Source organism: Ranitomeya variabilis, chromosome 2 (assembly GCF_051348905.1).
Source record: "Ranitomeya variabilis isolate aRanVar5 chromosome 2, aRanVar5.hap1, whole genome shotgun sequence".
Lineage (NCBI taxonomy): Eukaryota > Metazoa > Chordata > Amphibia > Anura > Dendrobatidae > Ranitomeya > Ranitomeya variabilis.
In genome coordinates, this window is record NC_135233.1 from 257,915,698 (window position 1) to 257,933,596 (window position 17,899).

Genomic DNA, 17,899 nt, shown 5'->3' on the forward strand with positions numbered 1-17,899 from the left:
AGGTATCGGAGCCTCCAATGGCTCCAAATCATACCCACAGCGTTTGGCAAAGGACCAATCCATAAGACTCAAAGCAGCGCCAGAGTCGACATAGGCGTCCGCGGTAATAGATGACAAAGAACAAATCAGGGTCACAGATAGAATAAACTTAGACTGTAAAGTGCTAATTGAAACAGACTTGTCAGGCTTCTTAGTACGCTTAAAGCATGCTGATATAACATGAGTTGAATCACCACAATAGAAGCACAACCCATTTTTTCGTCTAAAATTCTGCCGCTCGCTTCTGGACAGAATTCTATCACATTGCATATTTTCTGGCGTTTTCTCAGTAGACACCGCCAAATGGTGCACAGGTTTGCGCTCCCGCAGACGCCTATCGATCTGAATAGCCATCGTCATGGACTCATTCAGACTCGCAGGCACAGGGAACCCCACCATAACATCCTTAATGGCATCAGAGAGACCTTCTCTGAAAATCGCCGCCAGGGCGCACTCATTCCACTGAGTAAGCACAGACCATTTGCGGAATTTTTGGCAGTATATTTCAGCTTCATCTTGCCCCTGAGACAAGGACATCAAGGCCTTTTCCGCCTGAAGCTCTAAATGAGGTTCCTCATAAAGCAACCCCAAGGCCAGAAAAAACGCATCCACATTGAGCAACGCAGGATCCCCTGGTGCCAATGCAAAAGCCCAGTCTTGAGGGTCGCCCCGGAGCAAGGAAATTACAATCCTGACCTGCTGTGCAGGGTCTCCGGCAGAGCGAGACTTCAGGGACAAAAACAATTTGCAATTATTTTTAAAATTTTGAAAGTGAGATCTATTCCCCGAGAAGAATTCAGGCAAAGGAATTCTAGGCTCAGACATAGGTGCATGAACAACAAAATCTTGCAAATTTTGTACCTTTGTGGCGAGATTATTCAAACCTGTAGCTACACTCTGAAGATCCATTTGAAACAGGTGATCACAGAGCCATTCAAGGATTAGAAGGAGAGGAAGAGAGGAAGGCTGCAGTATAGGCAGACTAGCAAGTGATTCAATTAAGAGCACACTCAGAACTAGAGGGGAAAAAAAAAAAAAAAAAAAATTGTAACAGACTTCTTTTTTCTCTCCTTTCTCAGCCAGTAATTTAACCCTTTTTTGGGCCGGTCAAACTGTCATGATTCTCAATGGCGAGAGAACATAGCCCAGCATATATGAGAACTAGCTCTTGGAAGATGGAAACTATACTGACCATGAACTAAACCTGCCGCACAACTAGAAGTGGCCGGGTAGCATGCCTACGTTTTTTTATCCCTAGATGCCCAGCGCCAGCCGGAGAACTACCTAATCCTAGCAGAGGAAAAGACAGTCCTGGCTCACCTCTAGAGAAATTTTCCCAAAAGGCAGACAGAGGCCCCCACATATATTGGCGGTGATTTAAGATGAAATGACAAACGTAGTATGAAAATAGGTTTAGCAAAATCGAGGTCCGCTTACTAGATAGCATGAAGACAGAAAGGGCACTTTCATGGTCAGCAGAAAACCCTATCAAAACACCATCCAGAAATTACTTTAAGACTCTAGCATTAACTCATAACACCAGAGTGGCAATTTCCGCTCACAAGAGCTTTCCAGACACAGTAACGAAACAGCAGCTGTGAACAGGAACAAAATGCAAAAACACACAAGGACAAAAGTCCAACTTAGCTGGGAGTTGTCTAGTAGCAGGAACATGCACAGAAAGGCTACTGATACATTGTTGACCGGCATGAAACTGACAGAGGAGCAAGGTTATATAGCGACTCCCACATCCTGATAGGAGCAGGTGAACAGAGGGGATGATGCACACAAGTTAAATTCCACAAGTGGCCACCGGGGGAGCCCAGAATCCAATTTCACAACAAAACTCACTCCAGGAGTTCATTGTGAATCTCTGAGTTATCCAATGTTGTCCTAAATGCCTAATGATGATAAATATAATCCACCTGTGTGTAATCAAGTCTCCGTATAAATGCACCTGCTCTGTGATAGTCTCAGGGTTCTGTTTGAAGCACAGAGAGCATCATGAAGACCAAGGAACACAACAGGCAGGTCCGTGATACTGTTGTGGAGAAGTTTAAAGCTGGATTAGGATACAAAATGATTTCCAAAACTTTGAACATCCCAAGGAACACTGTGCAAGTGATCATATTGAAATGGAAGGAGTATCATACCACTGCAAATCTACCAAGACCCGACCATCCCTCTAAACTTTCATCTCAAACAAGGAGAAGACTGATCAGAGATGCAGCCAAGAGACCCATGATCACTCCGGATGAACTACAAAGATCTACAGCTGAGGTGGGACAGTCTGTCCATAAGACAACAATCAGTTGTACACTGCACAAATCTGGCCTTTATGGAAGAGTGGCAAGAAGAAAGCCATTTCTCAAAGATATCCATAAAAAGTGTTGTTTAAAGTTTGCAACAAGCCACCTGGGTGTCAGGACTCTGAACATTTTTTACCTTTTGTGCATTACTGCCCTTTTCCAAGATGGCATCTTTGGTCTCATGTGCACTGTGTCTTCCTGCTATAAAACTCCACCCCAGCCTTCAGTCTGTGCTAGAGTATTCTGCCTTGCATCCAGCTCCTGACCTCTGATTACACCCTGGCTATACACCTGCTCCTGTGAACCTGTGTGGTGATCCTGCTACTCTGCTCTGAGTTCCTGCTGCATACACCAGTTTCCACTAATCCTCCTTCATCTGCTGCTTGTGTTTACTTTTATCTGCATTTGCTGGACATGTAAGCTGTTTCTGCTCTGCAAAAACCTGAGACTATTAACCCGGCCTCCCTGGTTGAGCTAAGATATGATTTGAACTGCCTTATAAGCTTATCTATCTGTGTTTGGACTAAGACAAGGATTTATTCGTGTCAAGTATCCTCAAGAATAACTGTGCTTCATAGACTTTCTGCTCGATTGCATTTTCCTCTGAAGTTTCCTATAGACTGCTAAGCTGCGTTTAATATTTACACCAAGTGTTGTGTACTTGAGTTTCTCTCTGCACCTGTTTGAATCACCATGTGATAATATAGACTTTACCACTTATAAAACTGTGTCCTGTAGTTGTCTTGTTCCACACAAAGAGTCTCCTGAGTTATCCCCTATAATTATTACACTGGCAGACACACCAAACATGTGGAAGAAGGTGCTCTAGTCAGATGAAACCAAAATTAAACTTTTTGGCAACAATGCCAAACGATATGTTTGGCGTAAAGGCAACACAGCTCATCACCCTGAGCACACCATCCCCACTGTCAAACTTGGTGGTGGCAGCATCATGGTTTGGGCCTGCTTTTCTTCAGCAGGGACAGGGAAGATGGTTAAAATTGATGGTAAGATGGATGTAGCCAAATACAGGGCCATTCTTGAAGAAAACCTGTTGGAGTCTGCAAAAGACCTGAGACTGGGAAGGAGATTTGTCTTCAATGATCCCAAACAAAGCAAAATCTACAATGGAATGGTTCACAAATAAATGTATCCAGGTGTTAGAATGGCCAAGTCAAAGTCCAGACCTCAATCCAAATTGAGAATTTGTGGAAAGAGCTGAAAACTGCTGTTCACAAACGATCTCCATCAAACCTCATTGAGCTCGAGCTTTTTGCCAAGGAAGAATGGGCAAGAATTTCAGTCTCTCGATGTACAAAACTGATAGAGACATACCCCAAGAGACTTGCAGCTGTAATCGCAGCAAAACAAAGTATTAAGTTAAAGGGGCAAAATAATATTGCACGCCCCACTTTTCAGTTTTTGAATTTCCACAAAAATTTAAAATAATCAATAAATTTTGTTCAACTTCACAATTGTGTTCCACTTGTTATTGATTCTTCACCAAAAATGTACATTTGGTATCTTTAAGTTTGAAGCATGATATGTGGGAAAAGGTTGAAAAGTTCCAGGGGGCCAAGTACTTTCGCAAGGCACTGTATCTTTTTTTAGGTTTTGCTATTATCACACAGTAAAAAAAATTTTTTAGAAAAAGTATTTTTTTGTCGCCATATTCTGAGAGTTGGTAACTTTTGCATTTTTGGAGAATTGAGCTGTATGAAAGCTTAATTTTTGCAGGACGAGTTGCATTTTTTTGGTGCCATTTTGGGGCACATAATATTTTTTTATTGCTTTTTATTCAGATTTTTCAGAAACAGAATGAATAAAACCCAGCTATTCTGTTAGTTTTATTATGGTGCTTGAACACTCTAGGTTCAAGCAACATATTGTAATCCGATTTCTTATATTTTATTATTATTCTACTTCTTCTTCTCCGCGTTTTCCGCAATTGATGCGGCCCAAACTGCTTGGTGCAGAGACCCCATTCAGGTGGCGTTTCAAAGCCCTCGGTGGGAACAGGTGTGCTATGTATTTTTGGAGTCGATCCGATTTGTAGTTTAACCCCATTACCCCCAAGGGTGGTTTGCACGTTATGGACAGGGCCAATTTTTACAATTCTGACCACTGTTCCTTTATGAGGTTATAACTCTGGAACGCTTCAATGGATCCCGGTGATTCTGACACGGTTTTCTCGTGACATATTGTACTTCATGATAGTGGTAACATTTCTTTGATATTTCCTGCATTTATTTGTGAAAAAAACGGAAATTTGGCGAAAATTTTGACAATTTCGCAATTTTCCAACTTTGAATTTTTATGCAATTAAATCACAGAGATATGTCACACAAAAAACTTAATAAGTAACATTTCCCACATGTCTACTTTACATCAGCACAATTTTGGAACCAAAATTTTTTTTTGTTAGGGAGTTATAAGGTTTAAAAGTTGACCAGCAATTTCTCATTTTTACAACACCATTTTTTTTAGGGACCACATCCCATTTGAAGTCATTTTGAGGGGTCTATATGATAGAAAATACCCAAGTGTGACACCATTCTAAAAACTGCACCCCTCAAGGTGCTCAAAACCACATTCAAGAAGTTTATTAACCCTTCAGGTGTTTCACAGGAATTTTTGGAATGTTTAAATAAAAATGAACATTTAACTTTTTTTCACAAAAAATTTACTTCAGCTCCAATTTGTTTTATTTTACCAAGGGTAACAGGAGAAAATGGACCCCAAAAGTTGTTGTACAATTTGTCCTGAGTACGCCAATACCCCATATGTGGGGGTAAACCACTGTTTGGGCGCATGGCAGAGCTCGGAAGGGAAGGAGCGCCGTTTGACTTTTCAATGCAAAATTGACAGGAATTGAGATGGGACGCCATGTTGCGTTTGGAGAGCCACTGATGTGCCTAAACATTGAAACCCCCCACAAGTGACACCATTTTGGCAAGTAGACCCCCTAAGGAACTTATCTAGAGGTGTGGTGAGCACTTTGACCCACCAAGTGCTTCACAGAAGTTTATAATGCAGAACCGTAAAAATAAAAAATCATTTTTTTTCACAAAAATTATCTTTTCGCCCCCAATTTTTTTTTTCCAAGGGTAAGAGAAGAAATTGGACCCCAAAAGTTGTTGTACAATTTGTTCTGAGAATGCTGATACCCCAAATATGGGGGTAAACCACTGTTTGGGCGCATGGGAGAGCTCGGAAGGGAAGGAGCGCCGTTTGACTTTTCAATGCAAAATTGACAGGAATTGAGATGGGACGCCGTGTTGCGTTTGGAGAGCCACTGATGTGCCTAAACATTGAAACCCCCCACAAGTGACAGCATTTTGGAAAGTAGACCCCCTAAGGAACTTATCTAGATGTGTGGTGAGCACTTTGACCCACCAAGGGCTTCACAGAAGTTTATAATGCAGAGCCGTAAAAATAAAACAAAACATTTTTTCCCACAAAAATTATTTTTTAGCCCCCAGTTTTGTATTTTTCCGAGGGTAACAGGAGAAATTGGACCCCCAAAGTTGTTGTCCAATTTGTCCTGAGTGCGCTGATACCCCATATGTGGGGGGAAACCACCGTTTGGGCGCATGGGAGGGCTCGGAAGGGAAGGAGTGCCATTTGGAATGCAGACTTAGATGGAATGGTCTGCAGGCGTCACATTGCGTTTGCAGAGCCCCTAATGTACCTAAACAGTAGAAACCCCCCACAAGTGACCCCATATTGGAAACTAGACCCCCCAAGGAACTTATCTAGATGTGTTGTCAGAACTTTGAGCCCCCAAGTGTTTCACTACAGTTTATAACGCAGAGCCGTGAAAATAAAAAATCTTTTATTCCCACAAAAATTATTTTTTAGCCCCCAGTTTTGTATTTTCCCAAGGGTAACAGGAGAAATTGGACCCCAAAAGTTGTTGTCCAATTTGTCCTGAGTATGCTGATACCCCATATGTTGGGGTAAACCCCTGTGTGGGCACACGGGAGAGCTCGGAAGGGAAGGAGCACTGTTTTACTTTTTCAACGCAGAATTGGCTGGAATTGAGATCGGACGCCATGTCGTGTTTGGAGAGCCCCTGATGTGCCTAAAAAGTGGAAACCCCCCAATTATAACTGAAACCCTAATGCAAACACACCCCTAACCCTAATCCCAACGGTAACCCTAACCACACCTCTAACACAGACACACCCCTAACCCTAATCCCAACCCTATTCCCAACCGTAAATGTAATCCAAACCCTAACTCTAACTTTAGCCCCAACCCTAACTTTAGCCCCAACCCTAACTGTAGCCTTAACCCTAGCCCCAACCCTAACCCTAGCCCTAACCCTAGCCCTAACCCTAGCCCTAACCCTAGCCCTAACCCTAACCCTAGCCCTAACCCTAACCCTGGCCCTAACCCTAATGGGAAAATGGAAATAAATAGGTTTTTTTAATTTTTTAATTTTTCCCTAACTAAGGGGGTGATGAAGGGGGTTTGATTTACTTTTATAGCGGGTTTCTTAGCGGATTTTTATGATTGGCAGCCATCACACACTGAAAGACGCTTTTTATTGCAAAAAATATTTTTTGCGTTACCACATTTTGAGAGCTATAATTTTTCCATATTTGAGACCACAGAGTCATGTGAGGTCTTGTTTTTTGCGGGACGAGTTGACGTTTTTACTGGTAACATTTTCGGGCACGTGACATTTTTTGATCGTTTTTTATTCTGATTTTTGTGATGCAGAATGACCAAAAACCAGCTATTCATGAATTTCTTTTGGGGGAGGCGTTTATACCGTTCCGTGTTTGGTAAAATTGATAAAGCAGTTTTATTCTTCGGGTCAGTACGATTACAGCGATATCTCATTTATATCATTTTTTTATGTTTTGGCGCTTTTATACGATAAAAACTATGTTATAGAAAAAATAATTATTTTTGCATTGCTTTATTCTGAGGACTATAACTTTTTTATTTTTTCTTTGATGCTGTATGGCGGCTCGTTTTTTGCAGGACAAGATGACGTTTTCAGCGGTCCCATGGTTATTTATATCCGTCTTTTTGATCGCGTGTTATTCCAATTTTTGTTTGTCGGTATGATAATAAAGCGTTGTTTTTTGCCTCGTTTTTTTTTTTGCGGTGTTCACTGAAGGGGTTAACTAGTGGGACAGTTTTATAGGTCTTGTCGTTACGGACGCGGCGATACTAAATATGTGTCCTTTTATTGTTTTTTTTATTTAGATAAAGAAATGTATTTATAGGAACAATATATTTTTTTTTTTTGGAATTTTTTTTTTTTTTTTTACACATGTGAATATTTTTTTTACATCGCTTTATTCTGAGGACTATAACTTTTTTATTTTTTTGCTGATGATGCTGTATGGCAGCTCTTTTTTTGCGGGACAAAATGACACTTTCAGCGGTATCATGGTTATTTATATCTGTCTTTTTGATCGCGTTTTATTCCACTTTTTATTCGGCGGTATGATAATAAAGCGTTGTTTTTTTACTCTTTTTTTTTTTTTTTCTTACGGTGTTTACTGAAGGGGTTAACTAGTGGGACAGTTTTATAGGTTGGGTCGTTACGGACGCAGCGATACTAAATATGTGTACTTTTATTGTTTGTTTTTTTTTATTTAGATAAAGAAATGTATTTATGGGAATAATATTTTTTTTTTCTTTATTTAGGAATTTTTTTTTAATTTTTTTTTTTTACACATTTGGAAAAAATTTTTTAAACTTTTTTACTTTGTCCCAGGGGGGGACATCACAGATCGGTGATCTGACAGACTGCACAGCACTCTGTCAGATCACCGATCTGACTTAGAGCACTGCAGGCTTACCAAGCGCCTGCTCTGAGCAGGCACTCGGTAAGCCACCTCCCTCCCTGCAGGACCCGGATGCCGCGGCCATCTTGGATCCGGGACCTGCAGCGAGGAAGGAGGTAGGAGACCCTCGGAGCAACGCGATCACATCGCATTGCTGCGGGGGTCTCAGGGAAGCCCGCAGGGAGCCCCCTCCCTGCGCGATGCTTCCCTATACCGCCGACACACCGCGATCATGTTTGATCGCGGTGTGCCGGGGGTTAATGTGCCGGGGGCGGTCCGATTACAGCGATACCAGATTTGTATTTTTTTAATGCTTCGCTAACTTTACAAGCTAAAAACAATATTTTAGAAAAATTAATTTCTTTTTGCATTGCCATATTCTGAGAGCTGTAACCTTTTTTATTTTATTGCCGAATGAGCCATATTATGGCTTGGTATTTTGAGGACAGTTTGGCGTTTTCATTTGTACCATTTTATTTTACATACGACTTTTTGATCACTTTTTTGTGACTCACTATGAAGAAAAAGTGACATTTTTGGTGTGGTTTTTTTATGGCGTTCACCAAACGGAATAAATAACATGCCATTTTTATAGAGTGGGTCGTTCAGGACATGACAATACCAATTATGTGTACTTTTTTGTTTATTTCTGTTTCATCACAAAACACTGGGTTTTGAGTGGCGAAACAGATTTTCATGATTTGTGTGTGCTTTTTAAACTTTTTTTTACATATTTTATTTTACTTTTTTTTACGCTTTTTTTCACTGTGTGACATGTATAATTTTTATTTTGATCACTGGTCTCATACACTGCTGTACTCATGTACAGCAGTGCATAAGACTGTCAGTGTCTCACTCACTGTGTTTGTGAGAGCCAGCTTAGGCTACTTTCACACTAGCGTCGGGCTCGGCCCGTCGCAGTACGTCGGGCCGAGTTCCCCGACGCTAGCGCTGTCTCCGCCGCACAACGGGGGCAGCGGATGCATTTTTCCAGCGCATCTGCTGCCCCATTGTGAGGTGCGGGGAAGTGCGGGGAGGTGGGGGCGGAGTTCCGGCCGCGCATGCGCGGTCGGAAAAAGCGGACCGTCGGGAGCAAAAAACGTTACATGTAGCGTTTTTTGGTCCCGACGGTCTGCCACAGCACGGTGCAACCGTCGCACGACGGTTGCGACGTGTGGCAATGCGTCGCAAATGCGTCGCTAATGTTAGTCAATGCTGAAAAAACGCATCCTGCAAGCACTTTTGCAGGATGCGTTTTTTCGGCAAAACGACGCATTTGCGACGTATTGCAGTTAACGCTAGTGTGAAAGTAGCCTTAGAGCTGTATTTCACATGCCACCGTACCCTGGGGTCACCACCAGGGATGTGACTACAACAGGTGCAGGAGTTGTAATCGCACCCGGGCCCTGGAGCCTAGGGGCCCTAAAAGTCCCTTTGGCTATAGAAAAAGACTATTGCTATTAAAGATTTAAATTATTTGGGGGCCCCGTTGGAGCTTTCGCATAGTGGCCCATGAGTTTCAAGTTACGTCACCAGTCATCACATGACCTCAGGGTACCATGGTGACCATCGGGACCTGCGATTCTCATTGCGAGGGTCCGATGGTTTAAGGTGGGTTGTGACTCCCTTGTAACAACTTTAATACAGCCGATGCGATTGACAGGGGTATTTAAAGGGAAAATACTATCCCAAAAAAAAATTTTCAGCAATTGAAAAATGTAAAGAATTAATGCTAAAATTTTCTTACAAAATATTATCATATGTTTATAATTTTGTAAAATATTAAAAATAATCTTAAAACGTTTGGTATTTCTACTTTTAAACACTAGGGGAGAAGCTACTGATATTTGACACAAAAGTCTAGTGTACAACTAGCTCACATTATTGCACTGCAGTAATTATGGGCTGAATCTGCTCACATGTGTGTGACATCACTCCTCTCCTCCCCTTCAGGGTGTTTGCTAAGGGATAAGAGAGGATGACATTTAGGAACACTGTGTGGAGCCATTTTGTTGGTGACTGTAAAGTTATACTGACAAGTAAGTGGTCACCGAGGATGGCAGGCAGCAAGGATTCTCTTAGTTGGTGCTGCTCGCTGTATCACGCTCACATGCTGACACTCACTCTCACACGCCGATGCTCACATTCACACTCACGCTCACACGCTGACGCTCACACACTCACGCTCACACGCTGTCGCTCACACACTCACCCTCACATGCTGATGCTCACATGCACTCTCAGTCACAAAACCATGCGGGGCCGATACTGCAGGGTGTCAGCTGTCACGCCGTTAAAAGGCGTATCGGCAGTTGTTAAGTGGCCATGCCACCTATTGGCAAGTCAGACTAAAGGAATGTGTACACCACAAGTATGATCTGAAATAAAAAGTCAGTGGCCAAGAGATGTTTGAAAAAACAACCAAAAAGATGTTTCAAGACAATATGCTAGAGTGTCCTGAAGGGTTTATCTCCTGAAAAATTTGCCAGGTTTGCAGACGTCATGTTCACATAGTCAAACGCCGGGATGGGCAATTATTTTTCCCGAAGGACTGCACAAGAGGCTGTGACTATCGTGCAGGACACAATAACAGTCAAGCGAGTCAACATACCTAATTCTGCTCAATATGAAGAGATAAAATTGATATTAAAGACCTTTTTTTGCACTACTGATTGTTAACCTGTTAAATCTCTGACAGCGGCATTTATCTTGCGCCGACGAGCGCACATGTCTTTACTTCTGCCCATGGGCGCACCCGTGACATGATCGCGGGTCGCCGATGACCCCCGTGACTGTCATTAGGGAACTCCTTCGAAACTCTGCCTGTGGCAGAACTTCAAAGGACACTGTGATTTCTGCTATATGCAGCAATGCTAAAGCATCCCTGCATATAGCACAAGCGATCGGACGATCGCATTTTCAAGCCACCACAAAATCAGAAAAAGTTTTAAAACAAGCTATAACACAGCTCCATCGCATGAGAAATAAAAATGTTATGGGTCTCGAAAAATGGAGACACAACTCCAAAAAATGTTTTTGCAAATTTAAGATTTTTTTTCACCACTAAATAATAAAAAAAATAATTGGACATGTTTGGTATCGCCGTAATCGTATTGATGAGGAGAATCATATTGCATGGTCATTTTTACCACAAAATGTACATCGTAAAAACAATTCCCAAAAAACAATGTCAGAATTCTTTTGAATGACAGTGTCATGCTGTCATTCAAAAGTATAACTCGGTATAACTCGTCCTGCAAAAAAACAAGCCCTCATATGTCTATGTAGACAGAAAAATAAAAATTATGGCTCTGGGAAGAACGGGAGGAAAAATATGAAGTGAAAAAACGAAAATGGTCTGCGGCGTGAAGAGATTAACATTGATGACTTATCCTTAGGGTAGGTCATCAATGTCTGTTTGTGGGGGTGTGGCACCCGGTACCTTCGCTGATAAGAGGGGGTGCCAGGTATTGTATCCCCCCAACCAGACTTTGATGACCTACCGTAAAGACAGGTCATCAATGTTAAAATAGTGGACAACCTCTTTAATATATATGTAAGGCTGGGCATACATTTGGGGCAAGAAAGATAGGAAAAAGATTTGTGCTGTTGATGTGTTCCGCTGATAGGTGATTGCTTTGTTAAATGGGTTGTCCTCTACTAGGACAACCCCTTCTTAAACTAAATGTTCGGCCCCAATAAAATAATAAAGCTTATACTCACCTCCAGTGCAGGCTCCATTAAAGTGGTGTCTGCACTCGCGGTTCCAGGGCTATGATGTGGTGGCATGACACGTGATGCCCAATTAGCGCAGGAGTCACTGTCTCTGCCTTTGGACAAACTGAATATGAAAAGGAAGTCTGGGATGAGCTGCAGCCCTGCATCAGTTTGTACGAAGGCGGAGACAGGGCCGCCAGCACTGATTGAGCGTCGGCGTCGCGTGTCACAACCTTGCATCACAGCCCCAGGGAGAGCGAGTGCCGACATCGCGGGAACCGTGCCGGCACGGGAGGGGAGTATAAGCTTCATTATTTTATCAAGGGCGAACATTTAGTTTAACCCCTTTCTGACATTAGACGTACTATCCCGTCGAGGTGGGGTGGGCCCGTATGACCACCGACGGGATAGTACGTCATATGCGATCGGCCGTGCTCACGGGGGGAGCGCGGCCGTGTGTCAGCTGACTATCGCAGCTGACATCCGGCACTATGTGCCAGGAGCAGTCACGGACCGCCCCGGCACATTAACCCCCGGCACACTGCGATCAAACATGATCGCAGTGTTCTGGCGGTATAGGGAAGCATCACGCAGGGAGGGGGCTCCCTGCGTGCTTCCCTGAGACCCCCGGAGCAATGCGATATGATCGCGTTGCTCCGAGGGTCTCTTACCTCCTCCTCGCTGCAGCAGGCCCGGATCAAAAATGGCCGCGGCATCCGGGTCCTGCAGGGAGGTGGCTTCACAGCGCCTGCTAAAAGCAGGCGCCGGGAAGCCTGGATCTGTGCACATCAGATCGCCGATCTGACACAGTGCACAACAAAGTGTCAGATCAGCGATCTTACACTATAACATGATGCCCCCCCCCCCCCCCCCGGGGCAATGTTATAGTGTAAAAAAAAAAATATTCACGTGTAAAAAAAAAAAAAATAATTCCCAAAAAAATATATATATTGTTCCTATAAATACATTTCTTTATCTAAATAAAAAAAACAATAAATATTTTCACGGCTCTGCGTTATAAACTGTAGTGAAACACTTGGGGGTTCAAAGTTCTCACAACACATCTAGATAAGTTCCTTGGGGGGTCTAGTTTCCAAAATGGGGTCACTTGTGGGGGGTTTCTACTGTTTAGGTACATTAGGGGCTCTGCAAACGCAATGTGACGCCTGCAGACCAATCCATCTAAGTCTGCATTCCAAATGACGCTCCTTCCCTTCCGAGCTATGCCATGCGCTCAAACGGTGGTTCCCCCCCACATATTGGGTATCAGCGTACTCAGGACATATTGGACAACAACTTTTGGGGTCTAATTTCAACTGTTACCCTTGAAAAAATACAAAACTGGGGGCTAAAAAATAATTTTTGTGGAAAAAAAAAATAATTTTTATTTTCACGGCTCTGCGTTATAAACTGTAGTGAAACACTTGGGGGGTTCAAAGCTCTCACAACACATCTAGATGAGTTCCTTAGGGGGTCTACTTTCCAAAATGGTGTCACTTGTGGGGGGTTTCAATGTTTAGGCACATCAGTGGCTCTCCAAACGCAACACGGCGTCCCATCTCAATTCCTGACAATTTTGCATTGAAAAGTCAAACGGCGCTCCTTCACTTCCGAGCTCTCCCATGCGCCCAAACAGTGGTTTACCCCCACATATGGGGTATCAGCGTACTCAGGACAAGTTGGACAACAACTTTTGGGGTCCAATTTCTTCTCTTACCCTTGGGAAAATAAAACATTGAGGGCGAAAAGATCATTTTTGTGAAAAAATATGATTTTATATTTTTACGGCTCTGCATTATAAACTTCTGTGAATCACTTAATGGGTCAAAGTGCTCACCACACATCTAGATAAGTTCCTTAGGGGGTCTACTTTCCAAAATGGTGTCACATGTGGGGGGGTTTCAATGTTTACACACATCAGGGGCTCTCCAAACGCAACATGGCGTCCCATCTCAATTCCAGTCATTTTTGCATTGAAAAATCAAATGGCGCTCCTTCACTTCCGAGCTCTGCCATGCGCCCAAACAGTGGTTTACCCCCACATATGGGGTATCGGCGTAGTCAGGACAAATTGTACAACAACGTTTGGGGTCCATTTCCTCCTGTTACCCTTGATAAAATAAAACAAATTGGAGCTGAATAAATTTTTGGTGAAAAAAAGTTAAATGTTCATTTTTATTTAAACATTCCAAAAATTCCTGTGAAACACCTGAAGGGTTAATAAACTTCTTGAATGTGGTTTTGAGCACCTTGAGGGGTGCAGTTTTTAGAATGGTGTCACACTTGGGTATTTTCTATCATATAGACCCCTCAAAATGACTTCAAATGGGATGTGGTCCCTAAAAAAAAATGGTGTTGTAAAAATGAGAAATTGCTGGTCAACTTTTAACCCTGTGACTATACCAAAGTAGCAGCGAGGCAGACTATGTTCCTACCAAAATATATGCAGCAGGAGCAGTCCTGATATTAGATGCTACTGGCTGCCTGCAGACTTATAGGGGTGCTTGTTCTTCTCATCCTCCTCAGAATCTTCCCAAAAAAAACGCCAGAACAAGCTGGAACCCGTACAGCGACTTTCCCAGCATGCACCAGGCCTCGCGCAGGCTGTGGGTTAAATTTTAACTAATTTCACATGGTTTTGTGAACTTTGTCTGACATTTGCAGGCATGCAAATTCTGTCATCAGGTTACACTTAAAGAATCGCAGTGGACGACTCATACAATCCTCACTTTGAACCAATTAAACACATTTCTCTGGACCTGGGGGTTGAGGGGCACAGTAACGTTTTGGAAATAAAGCACTTAACAGTAAAAATCTGGAGGTAGATGATCAAAGTAGATCCTACTGAATCTGTTCTATGGTGATCTGACTTAGGTACAGTAGAAATGTAAGGGGCTGAGGCATATTATGGACCCTACAACGCAGTCGTATTAGCTGCCTCATAATCATTTCCCCTGGTTTAATGAACAAACTAAATCCCAGAAATGTAAGTGAATTTTCCACTTTTATGTGCATAATATTTTTGAGCATAGCTCATATGACAATTATGAAAACTTGATGTTATCCTAGGAAACTTACTTTATTTTAGCTGTAGCAGCATTCTAAGTAGAGGAGAGCAAGTTAGGCTGGCGTCACCCTAGAAAGAAATACGGACAAGTGAGAGGCGCAAAAACAACGCATTACACTAGGCCAATGTTTCTGTATGGGGCAGCTTCCATCAGCCGTATATTTGTCGGCCGTATTTTACGGGCTGAGAAAATCACAGCATGCTGCGTTTGTCAGCGTATTCCTCCAAAAATATGCCAATGCAAGTCTATGGGGGCGAGAAAAATACGGATTACACACAGACCACACATCTGCCCTGCGAGAAATACGCACCGGCGTCCTATAGAAAAGCAGGTAATTCAGTTCGGCGTACAGTAAAATCACACTGACAGGTTAGAATGGATAAAATAAATGTCTACACATTATATAGGCAGATACATATATATATATATGTGTAAGTGAGACACACATATATATATATATATGTACAGTACAGACCAAAAGTATGGACACACCTTCTCATTTAAATATTTTTCTGTATTTTCATGACTATGAAAATTATACATTCACACTGAAGGCATAAAAACTATGAATTAACACATGTGGAATTATATACTTAACAAAAAAGTGTGAAACAACTGATATTATGTCTTATATTCTAGGTTCTTCAAAATAGCCACCTTTTGCTTTGATGACTGCTTTACACACTCTTGGCATTCTCTTGATGAGCTTCAAGAGGTAGTCACCGGGAATGGATTTCAATTTACAGGTGTGCCCTCTCATGTTTAATAAGTGGGATTTCTTGCCTTATAAATGGGGTTGGGACCATTAGTTGTGTTGTGCAGAAGTCTGGTGGATACACAGCTGATAGTCCTAATGAATAGACTGTTAGAATTTGTATTATGGCAAGAAAAAAGCAGCTAAGTAAAGAAAAACGAGTTGCCATCATTACTTAAGAATTGAAGGTCAGTCAGTCCGAAAAATTGGGCAAACTTTGAAAGTGTCCCCAAGTGCAGTTGCAAAAACCATCAAGCGCTACAAAGAAACTGGCTCACATGAGGATCGCCCCAGGAAAGGAAGACCAAGAGTCACCTCTGCTTCTGAGGATAAGTTTATCCGAGTCACCAGCCTCAGAAATCACAGGTTAACAGCAGCTCAGATTAGAGACCAGGTCAATGCCACACAGAGTTCTAGCAGCAGACACATCTCTACAACAACTGTTAAGAGGAGCCTTTGTGCAGCAGGCCTTCATGGTAAAATAGCTGCTAGGAAACCACTGCTAAGGACAGGCAACAAGCAGAAGAGACTTGTTTGGGCTAAAGAACACAAGGAATGGACATTAGACCAGTGGAAGTCTGTGCTTTGGTCTGATGAGTCCAAATTTGAGATCTTTGGTTCCAACCACCGTGTCTTTGTGTGATGCAGAAAAGGTGAACAGATGGACTCTACATGCCTGGTTCCCACCGTGAAGCATGGAGGAGGTGTGATGGTGTGGGGGTGCTTTGCTGGTGACACTGTTGGGGATTTATTCAAAATTGAAGGCATACTGAACCAGCATGGCTACCACAGCATCTTTCAGCGGCATGCTATTCCATCCGGTTTGCGTTTAGTTGGACCATCATTTATTTTTCAACAGGACAATGACCCCAAACACACCTCCAGGCTGTGTAAGGGCTATTTGACCAAGAAGGAGAGTGATGGGGTGCTACGCTAGATGACCTGGCCTCCACAGTCACCAGACCTGAACCCAATCGAGATGGTTTGAGGTGAGCTGGACCGCAGAGTGAAGGCAAAAGGGCCAACAAGTGCTAAGCATCTCTGGGAACTCCTTCGAGATTGATGGAAGACCATTCCCGGTGACTACCTCTTGAAGCTCATCAAGAGAATGCCAAGAGTGTGCAAAGCAGTCATCAAAGCAAAAGGTGGCTACTTTGAAGAACCTAGACTATAAGACATAATTTCAGTTGTTTCACACTATTTTGTTAAGTATATAATTCCACATGTGTCAATTCATAGTTTTGATGCCTTCAGTGTGAATGTACAATTTTCATAGTCATGAAAATACAGAAAAATCTTTAAATGAGGTGTGTCCAAACGTTTGGTCTGTACTGTATATGTCAGTGAGACATATATATATATATATATATATATATATATATATATATATATATATGTGTTTAATACAGAGCTAGATAGCAGAAAAGCCGGTAATTCAATTGCTGGCTTTTGCTAAGTCCTTGCCGAACCCGACAGGATATGAGGCATGGTTTACATACAGTTACATACAGTACATACAGTTACATACAGATGTTTCTGCTGCTATAACTCTGTGTGGCATTGACCTGGTCTCTAATCTGAGCTGCTGTTAACCTGCGATTTCTGAGGCTGGTTACTCGGATAAACTTATCCTCAGAAGCAGAGGTGACTCTTGGTCTTCCTTTCCTGGGGCAGTCCTCATGTGAGCCAGTTTCTTTGTAGCACTTGATGGTTTTTGCAACTGCACTTGGGGACACTTTCAAAGTTTTCCCAAGTTTTCGGACTGACTGACCTTCATTTCTTAAAGTAATGATGGCCACTCGTTTTTCTTTACTTAGCTGCTTTTTTCTTGCCATAATACAAATCCTAACAGTCTATTCAGTAGGACTATCAGCTGTGTATCCACCAGACTTCTGCTCAACACAACTGATGGTCCCAACCCCATTTATAAGGCAAGAAATCTGACTTATTAAACCTGACAGGGCACACCTGTGAAGTGAAAACCATTTCCAGTGACTACCTCTTGAAGCTCATCAAGAGAATGCCAAGAGTGTGCAAAGCAGTCATCAAACCAAAAGGTGGCTACTGTGAAAAACCTAGAATATAAGAAATATTTTCAGTTGCTTAACACTTTTTTGTTAAGTATATAATTCCACGTGTTAATTCATAGTTATGATGCCTTCAGTGTGAATTTACAAATTTACAATTTTCATAGCCATGATC

General features: G+C 42.4%; 1 long non-coding RNA gene across 1 annotated transcript in view; it reads right to left on the reverse strand.

The window, feature by feature from the left end:
- LOC143809322 (uncharacterized) overlaps positions 1-17,899 on the reverse strand; it is a 202,912-nt gene that overhangs the window by 81,385 nt on the left and 103,628 nt on the right. The window contains exon 3 of the long non-coding RNA XR_013222214.1: positions 14,954-15,011. This is a non-coding gene — a long non-coding RNA (uncharacterized LOC143809322). The remainder of the gene's footprint in view (positions 1-14,953; positions 15,012-17,899) is intronic.